The 13,174-nt window shown below is 39.1% G+C and overlaps 1 pseudogene; it reads right to left on the minus strand.

Moving 5' to 3' along the window:
- Nucleotides 1-226: 226 nt before the first annotated feature.
- Nucleotides 227-4,158, minus strand: LOC140857913 (calcium-dependent protein kinase 13-like; annotated as a pseudogene).
- Between the last annotated feature and the right edge of the window lie 9,016 nt (nucleotides 4,159-13,174).

A 13,174-nucleotide genomic window follows, 5' to 3' on the forward strand; every position in this document is an offset into this window, starting at 1 on the left:
AAATCTTGGACTGAACATACGACTTTATGGATCTTTACAAGCATACTAGTATTTGAATGAGGCTAATGACAAAAATTTCACCACACATTGAGATATTTGAAACTTAAAGATGATTCTCATCAACTTCTTGTCCTCGAAAGTGATGGAAGATGCCCTATCAAATCAGGCACTGCACAATTAAAACATGCAGTTGAAGCCATCGGTAACAGAACAAAGTATTAGAAGCTTACAAGAAAAAATTCGTGAACCACCGCATCTGATAAGAAGTAGAAAGTTAGTCAAACGGGCAGAATCATTACGGTGAAAGAGACAAAATACCGGCGCCCTGCTCATTCCGGCAACAGACAAACAAACTACATGGAAAGGACAGTCAGAAGGGCCCTCCAAGCAAGATTACCGACGAAAAACAATAAATAGTAGTAGTAGATATTTGCGTTTGGAAATGCCCAAATAACAACAGGTAATGAGCAAAAAACTTCAGTAATTAGTTCATTCACTGCCTATGTTTAGAGAACCATCTTTCCCCAGTCCGATGCTCAGACTGTTGAATCTTCCACTTGAATAATCTCGTGGCAGCCTTTCTCCAATTGATTCATGTTGTCATCATATCTACAAATACATCATAGCTTATCCGTCCATCCTGCTAAAGTTCAGGAAGTATATCCATAAGAGATGAGGGGGAAAGGACATCTCTCTCAGCAGTACAGAGATTTGATTCAACTTGTCAGCATCTACTTGTAAGATATCATTGGCAATATCTATGCTGTCAGCAGGTCCATTTTCCTTCAAGGCTTCTTGAAACTTCTCTGGCAAAATAGCCGTTCCCATCTTTATCAAAGTGCGAAAAGGCCCTGTCGAGATGTTCATCATTTGCCATCCTGTGTAATGATGAGACAGCGCAAAATATTCTCCATAATCAAGCACTCCTTTTCCATTGCGGTCTACCTGTTTGTAAGAGACATATTTGGTTAAACTTTGCAGCATTATCTGCTGAGCAAGATATGGGATTTAAACCCAAATATGGTGAACATCTGTACATTCTGGACAAATGGCATAAAATTTGATGTAGAAACCCAAATTATAAGCACATCACTGACAAAACAGCAACAAATAAAATAAAGCTATCTGTTTTTATCAAGTAACTAGAAAATGAATCTTACCAAATCTTTCCCCTGCATGATCATCAACATGATGCCATAAAGAATTATCCAACAATGCTTTGATCAGCTTTAAATTTCTTCAGGATAAAAATTTCTTCATAATCAAGCACTCCTTTTCCATTGCTATCTACCTGTTTGTAAGAGACATATTCGGTCAAACTCTGCAGCACTATCTGCTGAGCAAGATATGGGATTTAAACCTAAATATGGTGAACATCTGTACATTCTGGACAAATGACATAAAATTTGATGTAGAAACCCAAATTATAAGCACATCATGGACAAAACAGTAACAAATAAAATAAAGCTCTGTTTTTATCAAGTAACTACAAAATGAATCTTACTAAATCTTTCCCCTGCATGATCATCAACATGATGCTGTAAAGAATTATCCAACAATGCTTTGATCAACTTTAAATTTCTTCTGGATAAGAATTTTGGTATTTGGTTGAGGATTCCAATTTAATTATAAATTAATCATATATTATAGGTCTGGTACACTCGGCATAGACAAGTTAGGCAAAAATTGAGGGCAAGTCAAGAAAATGTTGAATTATCTGGCAAAAAGGAGGGAATATGAAGAACATTTCTATAAAAAGGATTTTTTTTTTTTTCAATGGAAACTTTGGAGTCATGTAGCATAGCACAGAATCAGGGTTTGCCTACCAAGGACCTAATCCACCAACTGATTCCCTTTATCCAGATGAACACCAGATCAGCAACCACATCTAAACCTAGTATATCCTTGCCAATGGATCTACTGCCTATGCAGCTAGACAGGGCATTCAGCTTCAAGGTTTAGAAATCAGATCACCAAATGCTCCAAGGAACAACCTACAAGGTATTAGGGCACAACATGTAGCAACTATGATAAGTGCTTTGCTACTCCATTTCCAGCAGTTATTTCTTTCAGATACATTCTTCTGTTTTCAGACATTTGAATCAGCATCTTTTAAGCCCCTACCATGTCCTTTCTCCCTAAAAAGCTTTTGAATGTGATGGCTGCACATGATTGGAAAACAGAAACTTTGTGATTTTGCATGAGAAAAAAACTTAATCACAGATATTTAGGTTACTATTCACAAAGCAGAATATAGATAGTAGGAAGGAATATTTTTTTTAAAAAAAAGAAAACTGTTTATGTAAGAACAGAAACAACATTGAACAAGGGGTACAGGATCACTGGATCAGTGTGCAATTTTGACAGGCTTCTGAAAAAATGGATGAAGTTTGTGAATTCGTATTAAGATACAATTTAATGTGTCTTTTTAAACACATGTTCCAACCCCTTTACGGACAGAGATGATGGCCATGAAGTTTTAATGGATGTTCTAACAAGCTTTAAATGTATAGCAAAAATTAAAACTTCTTGCTTGATGAAATTGATTTCTGTAATTAGACTAAAGATTTGAAAGCTAATAAGCATGTCTAACTTAAATTACACCAACATAAACAATAGGAAATGAGCCTACAATTTTGTTCGATGGGTATAGTTGATTAACATTTTTGCAAAACATCATTTGAGAAAAGCTTCTTTTTCTTTGTTTTCACTCTAAAATTCACTCTTGCATGATGTCTGCTTTACATGCTCTTCACCCCATTTAACACCAATAGTTCATTGTAAACCTGCCAGCATGAAGTTAAAAATGAATGTGAATTGACATTTTGCCTTCCTATCCTGAATTTTCTTCTTTAGAGTAGCTAATCATGGAAATTTCACGAATCCTAGTCATTGATGTGATACACTCTTATGCGTTTATATTCACAAACACTAGCATTCACATAAGATTATGACCTTCAGTGCATGTTGTATGTTCGATTGTCAAAGAAAAAAGAGCAGCCCACTGCATGAGGCTCCCACTATTATGCGAGGGCCAAATCTATGCAGCCTTAACCCCCGCATGCAGAGCAGCTGTTACCATGTTTCGAACTCATGATGCCTAGGCTATAATGAAGCAATCTTACCATGGTGCCAAGCCGACCCTCTCATCTTGGATTGTCAAATACATTTAAACCAACCCAAAAGAATCCACACTAAAAGGTGGTAAGCTTGCTGTTTGTATAGTCGAGCGTTACTTGGCATTTGCACATACTAGGCAAAGTTATGCCTCTTTTCTATCAATTTGAGCTAGAAATTAGCATTACCGAACATGCGATGGATTAGCCTCAGTGTCAGGTAGTATCTAGTAATCAGGATTGACACAATTTGAGCTAGAAATTATCACAGAGACATAGGATGGATTAACCTCAGTGTCAGATAATATGAATTAATCAACCTTAACATGATTTCAGAACATTTTGGGGATTTTTAAGAGCTTGATGGGCGCATGCATGCACTAGAGATTTCCTCTAAAAACATTAATTTTCTTATACTAGAAGTTGGCCTAGGAAATTTGCCCCATCCCCCAAACCACAACACACACAGACAAAAGAAAAAAAAAATGAAGAAGAAGCAAAGGGAAGAATGTTGTCCACATTGCTGCTGAAAAAAAGAGATATCATATTAGTCTGATGGAATTCATTTTGGATTTCAAAGAAAAAAAATGGGTATTTGAAAAACAGAAATTCAACATATCCATTTGATATTTAATTTTCTTCTAGTGCCAAATAAAGTTAAATTACAATTTGTTATGAATCCCCCCTCCCACAAAAGCCTCTCAAAAAGTTTTAAAAAGCATGTGAAAGATGGTGGACACATCTATGTCCATTTGTCATTTTAACTGCTTTTTCCAAATAAAGGTACCTACAAGCATGCATATTTTTGATATCTCATGAGGCCTGACTTGTATAATCTTCAAATGAACATTTTGTTCAATGATGTCTGGATCGCTGTACTCCTTTTAACCTTGATTTTTTATTTAGCAGGTTTGGAACCCAACCAACCAATACAGGATATAAGTTAAATTGTTAAAGTCTGAAGTAATACATGTTATGTTAGAAGTAAACTTACAGCTTCAACAAGCTCCTGCACCTTGGACTCCACAAGGTGGGAGGCCATTTTTAGTTCTTCGCAAAGAAACAATGCCATCATTAATTGTGTCGATCAACTTGAACATTTCTCTTATGTCTTCAACTTCATCGACAGATAAATGATCAGCAACAAGCTGCCCTGTCAGCAAAAATCATTGACACCAGATATTTTAGATATTTACACCACAGGTGTGAGAACAAGAAAGAAGGGCAGGGGGGGAGAAAAAACCATAATAGGATCCAGTGGTTGAGTCGATCAACTTGAACATTTCTCTTATGTCTTCAACTTCACCGACGGATAAAGGATCAGTAACAACCTGCGCTGTCAGCAAAAATCATCCACACCAGATATCTTGGATATTTAGACCACAGGTGTGAGAACAAGAAAGAAGGGCTCGGGGGTGGAAAAAACTAATAGGATCCAGAAGTTGAAAACTTCAAACATAAGAGCTCCTTTTTGAATCTGTTCATCATTGAAAACTGCTTACTTCTTGACTTTGCAATCTCTCAAGGGAACATTTGGAGCCTTTTTAACATTAAGCCAAGGATGCTCTGCAATGAAGAAAACAAGGGTATATCACTCCAATCTAGTTATGTAAAGGAAAAAATAAGAATAGATGGCAATCCAAACTACAAATACCCTACAGAAAGCTAGCAGACAGCTTCAATAGGTGGCATGGACTTCCAACAATTTCGGAGAACATTTCACCTATGACGTTAAAAAAGAAAAACTAATACTATTTACCAGGCCAAAAATATAATAATAATAATAATAATAATAATAATAATGCTAAGGGAAAATATACACCAAATATTTGAATTAAGAACACCATACAATAAGTTAAACTTTTACCATTCAATTTCTTTTAGTACTTCAAAAATATCAAAAAATGAACATGCTTATATACACTTCAGAGTTCAGACCTTTTCAGATTCATCCTACTTACGCCATTATCCCTAAATAAGTAGGGTCTGATGTGAATAAAGACATCATGAGTATCAACTTTCTCAATATTGCAAAAAATGCATGACACTTTGAAATACCAAAAGCCTCACATTCAAGCACATCTGTACGATATAAATACATGATCATATGAAAATATGTGTTGACTATTAGAATAAACAGGCCAATTAGCAGAACACACTTGTTTAACAGATATTTAACAGAGTAAAGTTTTATCAGAATTCTAGGAACTACAAATTAATATCGTTTCACACATCAACTAGATGAGAGCTTAAGTGCCTTGACTTGCATTAAAATGCCCTTTAGTATCCTGCACAATGTCTGTGCCAGGTGATGATGCTTCCAGCTAAAGCAAAACACTCTTTCATATGCCATGGATCGTGGTATTTGTGCTGTATTGTGATTGCATCCAAGTGTCAAAATGTGCTAGAACTCAAACAATCTAAGACTGATGTTTCCGGAATTTTTTTTTTCAAGGGAAGGATGTTCGAAAATCATTGATTATGGTACAACTTAGAACTCTCGGTAAAGTTTGCATGAAGTAGGATTATGATCAAACTGCTCATTGATGTACTGTGACATGATGCTTAAAAGAATTAGGTTACTGCAGTTATTTAAAAATAAGTGTAATGAAAAAGTCAAGCATGTCGACTGTTGATGATATGCATGTGTCAAATGACCATATCAACATTTTCAATTGAGAAACATGTGAATGTTAAAAAAGAGAGGGTGAATCTAGGCACAAGGTTGCTCCACAGTGAATTGGATACCATGGGTTTGAAATATGGAAACAACCTCCCTGCACATAGGGGTACCGTTGCATAAATCCGACCACTCTGAAACCCTAAAAAGTAGGAGCCTTGTGCACTGGATCACCCTTTTTTTACCATAAAAAAGGGCTGCTATCTCTCTCTGACATGTGCACATGCACAAAAAACATGTTTGAACCCTTTCCAAACCCCTCTTGACATTATATGCATGACTGACAATGCATAAAACTAGATATTTAATGCTTTGGCAGCCAAGAAGGCTTAATAATTTTCCTTAAATAAGGCTCACCACATGTTAGCGACTGCTCCAAGCAGCTGAATATGATATCCACCTGTTGCGGCCAATCTCCTATTACGCCCATCGCCGGAGAAGAGCACCTGCAAAAGAAGTCCGCACTAATCAGAATTATGTCCGGCAGGGACTCTCCGATGCTTAAGTCAGTGGGAAGTGGTGAACAGCAGATGAATGTTTAGAGAGGCAGAGCCTCAGCTCCAAAGAGTATCTTACCAAATACTGTTCATTTACCTCCTTTTATAGACAAGCTGTTGGTAACCGTTTGTAACGATTAGAGACGTGGATCCCGCTTATTCCGGCACTATGTGATCGTGCAATGGGTGGTTATACTCACCACTAATCATGTTCTGGTCATTATGAGCTTTCTGCAGTGATGGTTTCTGATGTGCGGACTCTATGTCGGTAGTCTAAAAATATCGACTATATGTCGGCAATTGTGAAAATCCGAATGACTATCGATCGGCAACTCTGATATGCCGATGGTCATTGGTCTGAAATCAATAGAGTCATCATAGTCGGAGTTTGCCAGAGAGGTTGAGAATAACTGACTGTTGGTCGGTCAACCGATTGATAGCCAGTGGCTCGTGCTTATCAAGCCGATTGAAAGTCGGAATCGGGAGAGTCGGCTGAATTGCCCCAACAGTTGCCCCCCACTTCCAAGTCCAAGATAGCCTAACATATGGACTGGCACGTGGTTTGACACGTTGGACGAAGGGAGTTGCCACGTGTTATCTTGAGCCCCGATTCGACTGCAAACATTAATGATTTCTTCGAAAAATGAAGGGTCTCCAGTCATTTTGCCATTTCGATAATCGTGAGATCATCATTGAGATGTCGGTTCGAGAAAATAGTCTGACGTCCAGAGAATCCGATCGATTTGATTTTGACTAGTCGATTTTGGCCACATGTTCAAATGTCATTGGTTTTGAGCCATTCACGCAGATAGTGGTGAGGTGGCTTGATCTGAAGGTAGGTGTGTCGAACCATCCGATTGATGGTCGATTCTGATGTAGCCACATGTCAAAATCTAGAGAAGCCTTGATTTGAATAACTTCATCCAGACCGTTGAAGGGTTCTATATATAATATCACTCTCATTTGGATCTTCTGTTTCTGTATTTGTCATTTTCTTCTACAATAAAAGGCTCCACCTCAGGTGCTGAGAGCTTCAAGAGTTTTCGAAGTCCTCCTTGTGTTCACATCATTTCCTAGCTCTAGGTTTAGTTTTCGTTCCTTCTTTCTAGGTTTTCTTCTTTCTTCTTCAAGGTTTCTCCGCCATCCATCATTTTCAATGGCAAGTAGGGGTAAGAAAGGGAAGGCTTCAACTTCTCGAGATAGTCGATCGGAAAATCCGATTGATAATTCTCTTTTAGATCCGAAGATGGAAGTTTCTTCCTTATCCGAATTCAATATTGATTGGCTCCGAAAACAATATCATATCCTGGAGCAATTTGAGCTCTTCACTCCTGATCCGGATGGTCAGGTGAATTCTCCTCCTTCGGATCAGATTGCATTTTATGTAGAGAACCTTCGGGCCGATCTTCGCTTTTCGATTTCGGAGTTTGTCTGGAATCTCTTTGATTACTATCGTCTTTGCCCTGCTCAATTAGCCCTGAACTCTATTCGGCTAATTATTAGTTTTGCTTTGTTGTGTCGTCTCATTCCAATCAACCTTCGTCCTTCTCTTTTTCGAGCCTTCTTCATCCTTCGTCCTCACCCGAAAGCCAAGGATCGGTGATTTTTCAACCCGAGGAAGGGTTTGCCTTTTATTTCTAATCTTCCATCATCCATTCATGGGTGGAAGAACCAATTTTTCTTTGTCTCTTCTTCATCTTTTGGTGCTTTCCTTCATCCTGGAGCGATCTGAGAACCGGCTCCAACGAATATAGTCGGGTCGATATCATTGATCGAGAAGATTTTCTCCGACTCAAGGATATGAAAGTTCCAGCACAGCGAGAGCTAATGGCGGAGCAAGCTTTCTATGATGCTGGACTTAGTTCGATGACTTCTTTAGATATAGCATAATCGATCTTCAGATTTTTCATTTACTTCTGAACTTTGTAATTGAACTTGTCTTCTGATTGCAGCTATGCATTCGACAGCATGAGTCTCAGCTGCCGACATTCGTCAACATGCTGCCAAGAAGAGGGCAGCGACCGACGTCGGATCATCCCAGATGACAAAGAAGAGTCGGGTTGATTTGGGGTCGGTACCGATGAGGGAGCCCGACATTTCGTCGATGGTAGCTCCCGATGCTGAGCCAGTTATAGCATTGTCGGCTCCGATAATGCTTCCTCCTATTGAAGTGCCGTCGGCTGGAGTAGAGACAGCGAGAGACGAGGATGCCATGACCGTCATGCCAGTTGTTGCGGCTGAGATGGCATCGATCCTAATTCCATCTGCAGGGGTTCGGGCCGAATCTGCAGTTGCGGTCGAACTAGAACCGTCTGCTGCCACGCAGACCATTCCTCTAGTGCCTCTGGCTAGGCAGGTGCGATCTCGGACATTATCGAGCTCTGACTTCATGGCAGCTTTGAGCAAAAGACCGCCAACTGGAGAGCGGGGAAAGGCGTCGGGTATCTCTACTGACGACAGATCGTCGACGGGTCTCCCCACCCTCTTCGACATCCAGATTCCAGCAGGTGAGTCGGCTTTGGCCACTCCGACACTGGTCAAGCGGCTCATCGACGCTGCTCTTCTCCCGATTGACAGAAAGAATAGAAAAGATCGGACTGTGTTCGAGATGTTTTCCTCCTACCCGACGATCCTCGAAGTAAGTTGACGATACTTCTCTCTCTTTTTTTATTTTTATTTTTTTTTATCTGACTTGTTCTTTTCTTTTCAGTTGGCACATAACATGCACGCTCTGAAGAGTGAGTATCGAAAAATTACTGAGCTTCATCGGGCCTGGATGGACAAGGTTGCAGCCGCAAACGTCGAGAAAGCTGCCGCCATCGAACAACTTCAAGCAGCAATTAAACAGGAGAAGGCAGCGGCGGAGTGGGAGAAGGAGCTCCAAGAGGAGATCTCCTGTGCGGCAGCCAAATTGGAGTCCACCAAAGCCGAATTAGAGTCAGCTCAACAAAACATCGCGTCCCTGGAGTCCCGGATCAAAAGCAAAAAGTATTCAATCAATCGGCTCTGGAGAGAGGGATGGATGTATTGAAGAACTTGTGGCGGAGCGTGGGAGACATCAGGCCACTAAAGAGAAGTTGGCACTGGCCGATGTAGAGTCGGCTTCCACCAGAAAAGAAACAGAGTCTGCAAAAAATGCTTTGAATCTGGCCATTGAGAATTTCAGAGAATCACAGGAATACAAGGATGAAATTCTCGAGAGCGGATTTGCCTCTTACTACGTCGGATATGAAAATGGCAGAGATGCAGTCAGAAAATTGTATCCGGACTTGGATCTGAGCAGCATCGTCTCCTTAGTTCGGGAGAAGAGGCTACCAAAAAGGAGACTACTGCGCCGATTGAGAGAGATGCACCAGCTGCACCAGAATCTGCTTCAACCACCGAAGCTGTATCGGAGCGAGCTGAAAAAAAAGCCGACTGGTGACCGGTGTAATGTATCTCTTTTTTTTGTGATTGGACCATGGGTCCAATTTTGTAATCTTTTCTTTAATGCATGAAAATAAATTTTCTAAAGTATTGAATCTCTTTTCAATTCTAGTGTGTTGTCAATGTCATTGAATAACAGTCGGATTATCGATTATCCATTGGTGAGTTGAATGTCGACCAATACTCATAGTAGGATTTGTCTGCTAGTTGGGTGTCAGTGGACTTAGCTTTTAGACCCTCCTTTTTTTAGATATTTGATAGATGGTAACAAGCCAAATATCCTTCGACTGATCGGAGTCAAATTGATATATTTTCTACTCGATCAGAATCAAGTCGGCATAATATTCCGCTTAGCTAAAGCTAAGTCAGTATAAGTAGTCATTTGACTTAAGTCGATTTTTACTGTGAAAAATTGAAATATAGTCGGTATGAACTGGCCGATTATTTATCTATTTGACATCATTATTCGACTTAAGTCAATTTTTATAGTGAAAAATCGAAATGTAGTCGATATGAACTGACCGATTATTCATCGATCTGATGCCACTTTTGTAGATAACTTGTAGATGACTGAAAATTTCAAGATTCAGAATTCCAATGTTTCATTCCAAATATGTCGTACATGTGAACAAATTTATTGATAGTATATCTTCAAATTATCGACATTCCAAGTCCAAAGAATAGTCGCTCTATTGAGAGTTTCTAGTCGATATGCGTCTGGATGAAGTGTCTCGATCACCTTGTAAGATCCTTTCAAGTTTGGAGATAATTTTTTTTGATCCAGAGGCTTTGAAACTTCTACCTTTCTAAGAACCAGATCTGCTGAACGAAAGACTTTCGGTTTGACCTTTGCATTGTAATGTCAGATTACTCTCTGTCGATATGCTGCCATCCGAACTTGAGCTTATTGTTGAACTTTCGGGAGTAAGTCTAGGTCAACTCTCTGACATTCAGAATTACTCGGCTCATTATATTGTTTGACTCTTACTGATGGCAATCCGATCTCAAGTGAAATTTTTGTTCCATAGGCTAAGTTGAATGGCAATTCTCCTATCGGTATACGAGGAGTTGTCCGATATACCCACAAGACTGGATATAACCTAAAGGCTTTTAGCTTCATTCAATCTGGTCTTGAGATTATGTAACATTGTTCGATTTGTCACCTCCACTTCACCGTTGAATTGTGGATGGCCGACTGAGGTGAGCTTGTGCGTAATATGAAATTTCGCACAAAATTTTTTGAAATTCTGGTTGTCAAATTATCAATCATTGTCGGTGATAATGGTATGTGGTAGACCAAATCTGCATATGATTGATTTCTGAATGAAGTCTTCCATCTTACTTTCAATGATTTATGTTAAGGATTTAGCTTTCATCCATTTAGTGAAGTAATCAATGACAACTACTATAAATTTTTTCTGATCAGATGCTAGAGGGAAAAGACCAAGTATGTCGATTTTTCACTGCACGAAGGACCATGGTGCAATAATTGATGTCAGCTGGCTGGCCGATTGATGTTGTAATGTTAGCATACTTCTGACATGGTTTATATCTTCGGACAAGTTCAGCTGCATCTTTCTTCATAGTGGGCCAATAATATCCTTGTCGTAAGACTTTATAAGCCAATAATTTATCCCCCAAATGATTTTCACAAATCTCTTCATTAACCTCTCAGAGCGCATAGTTGGCATTTGTTGGTTTCAAGCATTTCAATAAGGGAAGAGAGAATGACTTTTTATAGAGTTGTCCATTTATCAAAACATATTGTGAGGCCATCCACCTTAGTCGTTTGGCTTTTGAAGGATCTGTAGATAGAGTTCTATCAGTCAGATATTGGATGATCGGGTCCATCCAACTTGACTCGTCATTGATTTACAGCATTTTTTCAACTTTGTCAATATTCGGTTGTTCAAGATATTCGATGAACATCCGACCGAGCAAGCTGAATGAAGTAGTTGCGAGTCAGAAAAGTGCATCAGTTCGAGCATTCTCTGCTCTTGAAATGTAAAAAATCTCAAAATATTTCAAGATTGATGTAATATCTTTCACTTTCTAAAAGTACTTCATCATAAGGGATCTCGGGCTTCAAACTTGCCCTTAACTTGCCCGATGATCAGTTGTGAGTCGGTAAAGACCTTCAAGTTGTTAATATCAAGTTCTTTGGTAATCTTCAAGCTGGCTAAAAGAGCTTTATACTCGGTTTGATTATTTGAGGCTTTAAAATTAAACCGAAGGACATATTCAGTTACAATTCTTTCGAAATTGGTGAGGATAAGACCAGCTCCACTACTTTGTGCGTTGGATGCTCCATCAACATGTAGCATCCACATCGATGCTAAGTCGGCCTCAGGAGTTTCAATTTGCTTCGACTTACCATCGAGTTCATCCTTGAAATTATCATGGGATATGGTGCATTTGGTGACAAAGTCGGCCAAAACATGTGCCTTTATTGACGGTCATAAGCGATATTGAATATCAAACTTACTGAGTTTTATTACCCACTTCGCCATTTGACTTGAAGTGTCGAGTTAGTATAGAATTGCCTTCAACGACTGATCCATCAAGACAACTATTGGATGTGTCTGGAAGTACAGTTGAAATCATTGCGATGATATGATCAGAGCATGGATCATTTTTTTCGCTCTTGGATATCGTATTTCAGCACTGTGAAGCATCTTGCTGGTGTAATAAATCGGCCGTTGAACTCGATTTTCGTCCTCCTGAACAAGTATCGAACTAACCGTCTCTGTCGAAGTAATCCGATAAAGATATAATATTTCTCTCATCTTTGGGTTTGTGAGTAATGGTGAAGATGTCAAATATTTTTTCAGATTTTTGAAGGATTGTCGACACTCATCTGATCATGAAAAGTCTTTTACTTATCGCAAGATCTTGAAGAAGGATAGACATCTTTCTGCTGACTTTGAGAGGAATCGGTTGAGTGCGACGATCCTTCCATTGAGTTGTTGTATCTCTTTCTTGGAGCTAGGATGCTTCATATTAATGATAGCCTTTATTTTCTTAGAATTAGCTTCAATTCCTCGTTGCGATACAAGAAATCTAAAAAAATTTTTGACAATTACCCCGAATGCATACTTAGTCGGATTTAATTTCATCTGACATCGTCGAAGTGTATCGAAGGCTTTCAAGTTTCGAACATGATCAGAAATTTTGAAATTTTTCACCAGCATATCATCAACATAGACTTCTATGTTGCGTCCAATTTGTGTCTTGAACAGTCTGTTGACTAGTCGTTGATAAGTAGCTCCGACATTCTTTATACCCAATAGCATTACCTTGTAACAGCAGATGCCCTTGTCGGTTATGAAGGCAGTATGCTTCTCATTTTCAGATGCCATCCGAATTTGATTGTAGCCCATGAAGGCATCCATAAAGCTCAAAAGTCGATGTCCCGAAGTCGCATCAACTAGTTAGTCGATCTTTGGTAAAGAAAA

This window comes from Elaeis guineensis, chromosome 5 (assembly GCF_000442705.2).
Source record: "Elaeis guineensis isolate ETL-2024a chromosome 5, EG11, whole genome shotgun sequence".
Taxonomy (NCBI): Eukaryota; Viridiplantae; Streptophyta; class Magnoliopsida; order Arecales; family Arecaceae; genus Elaeis; species Elaeis guineensis.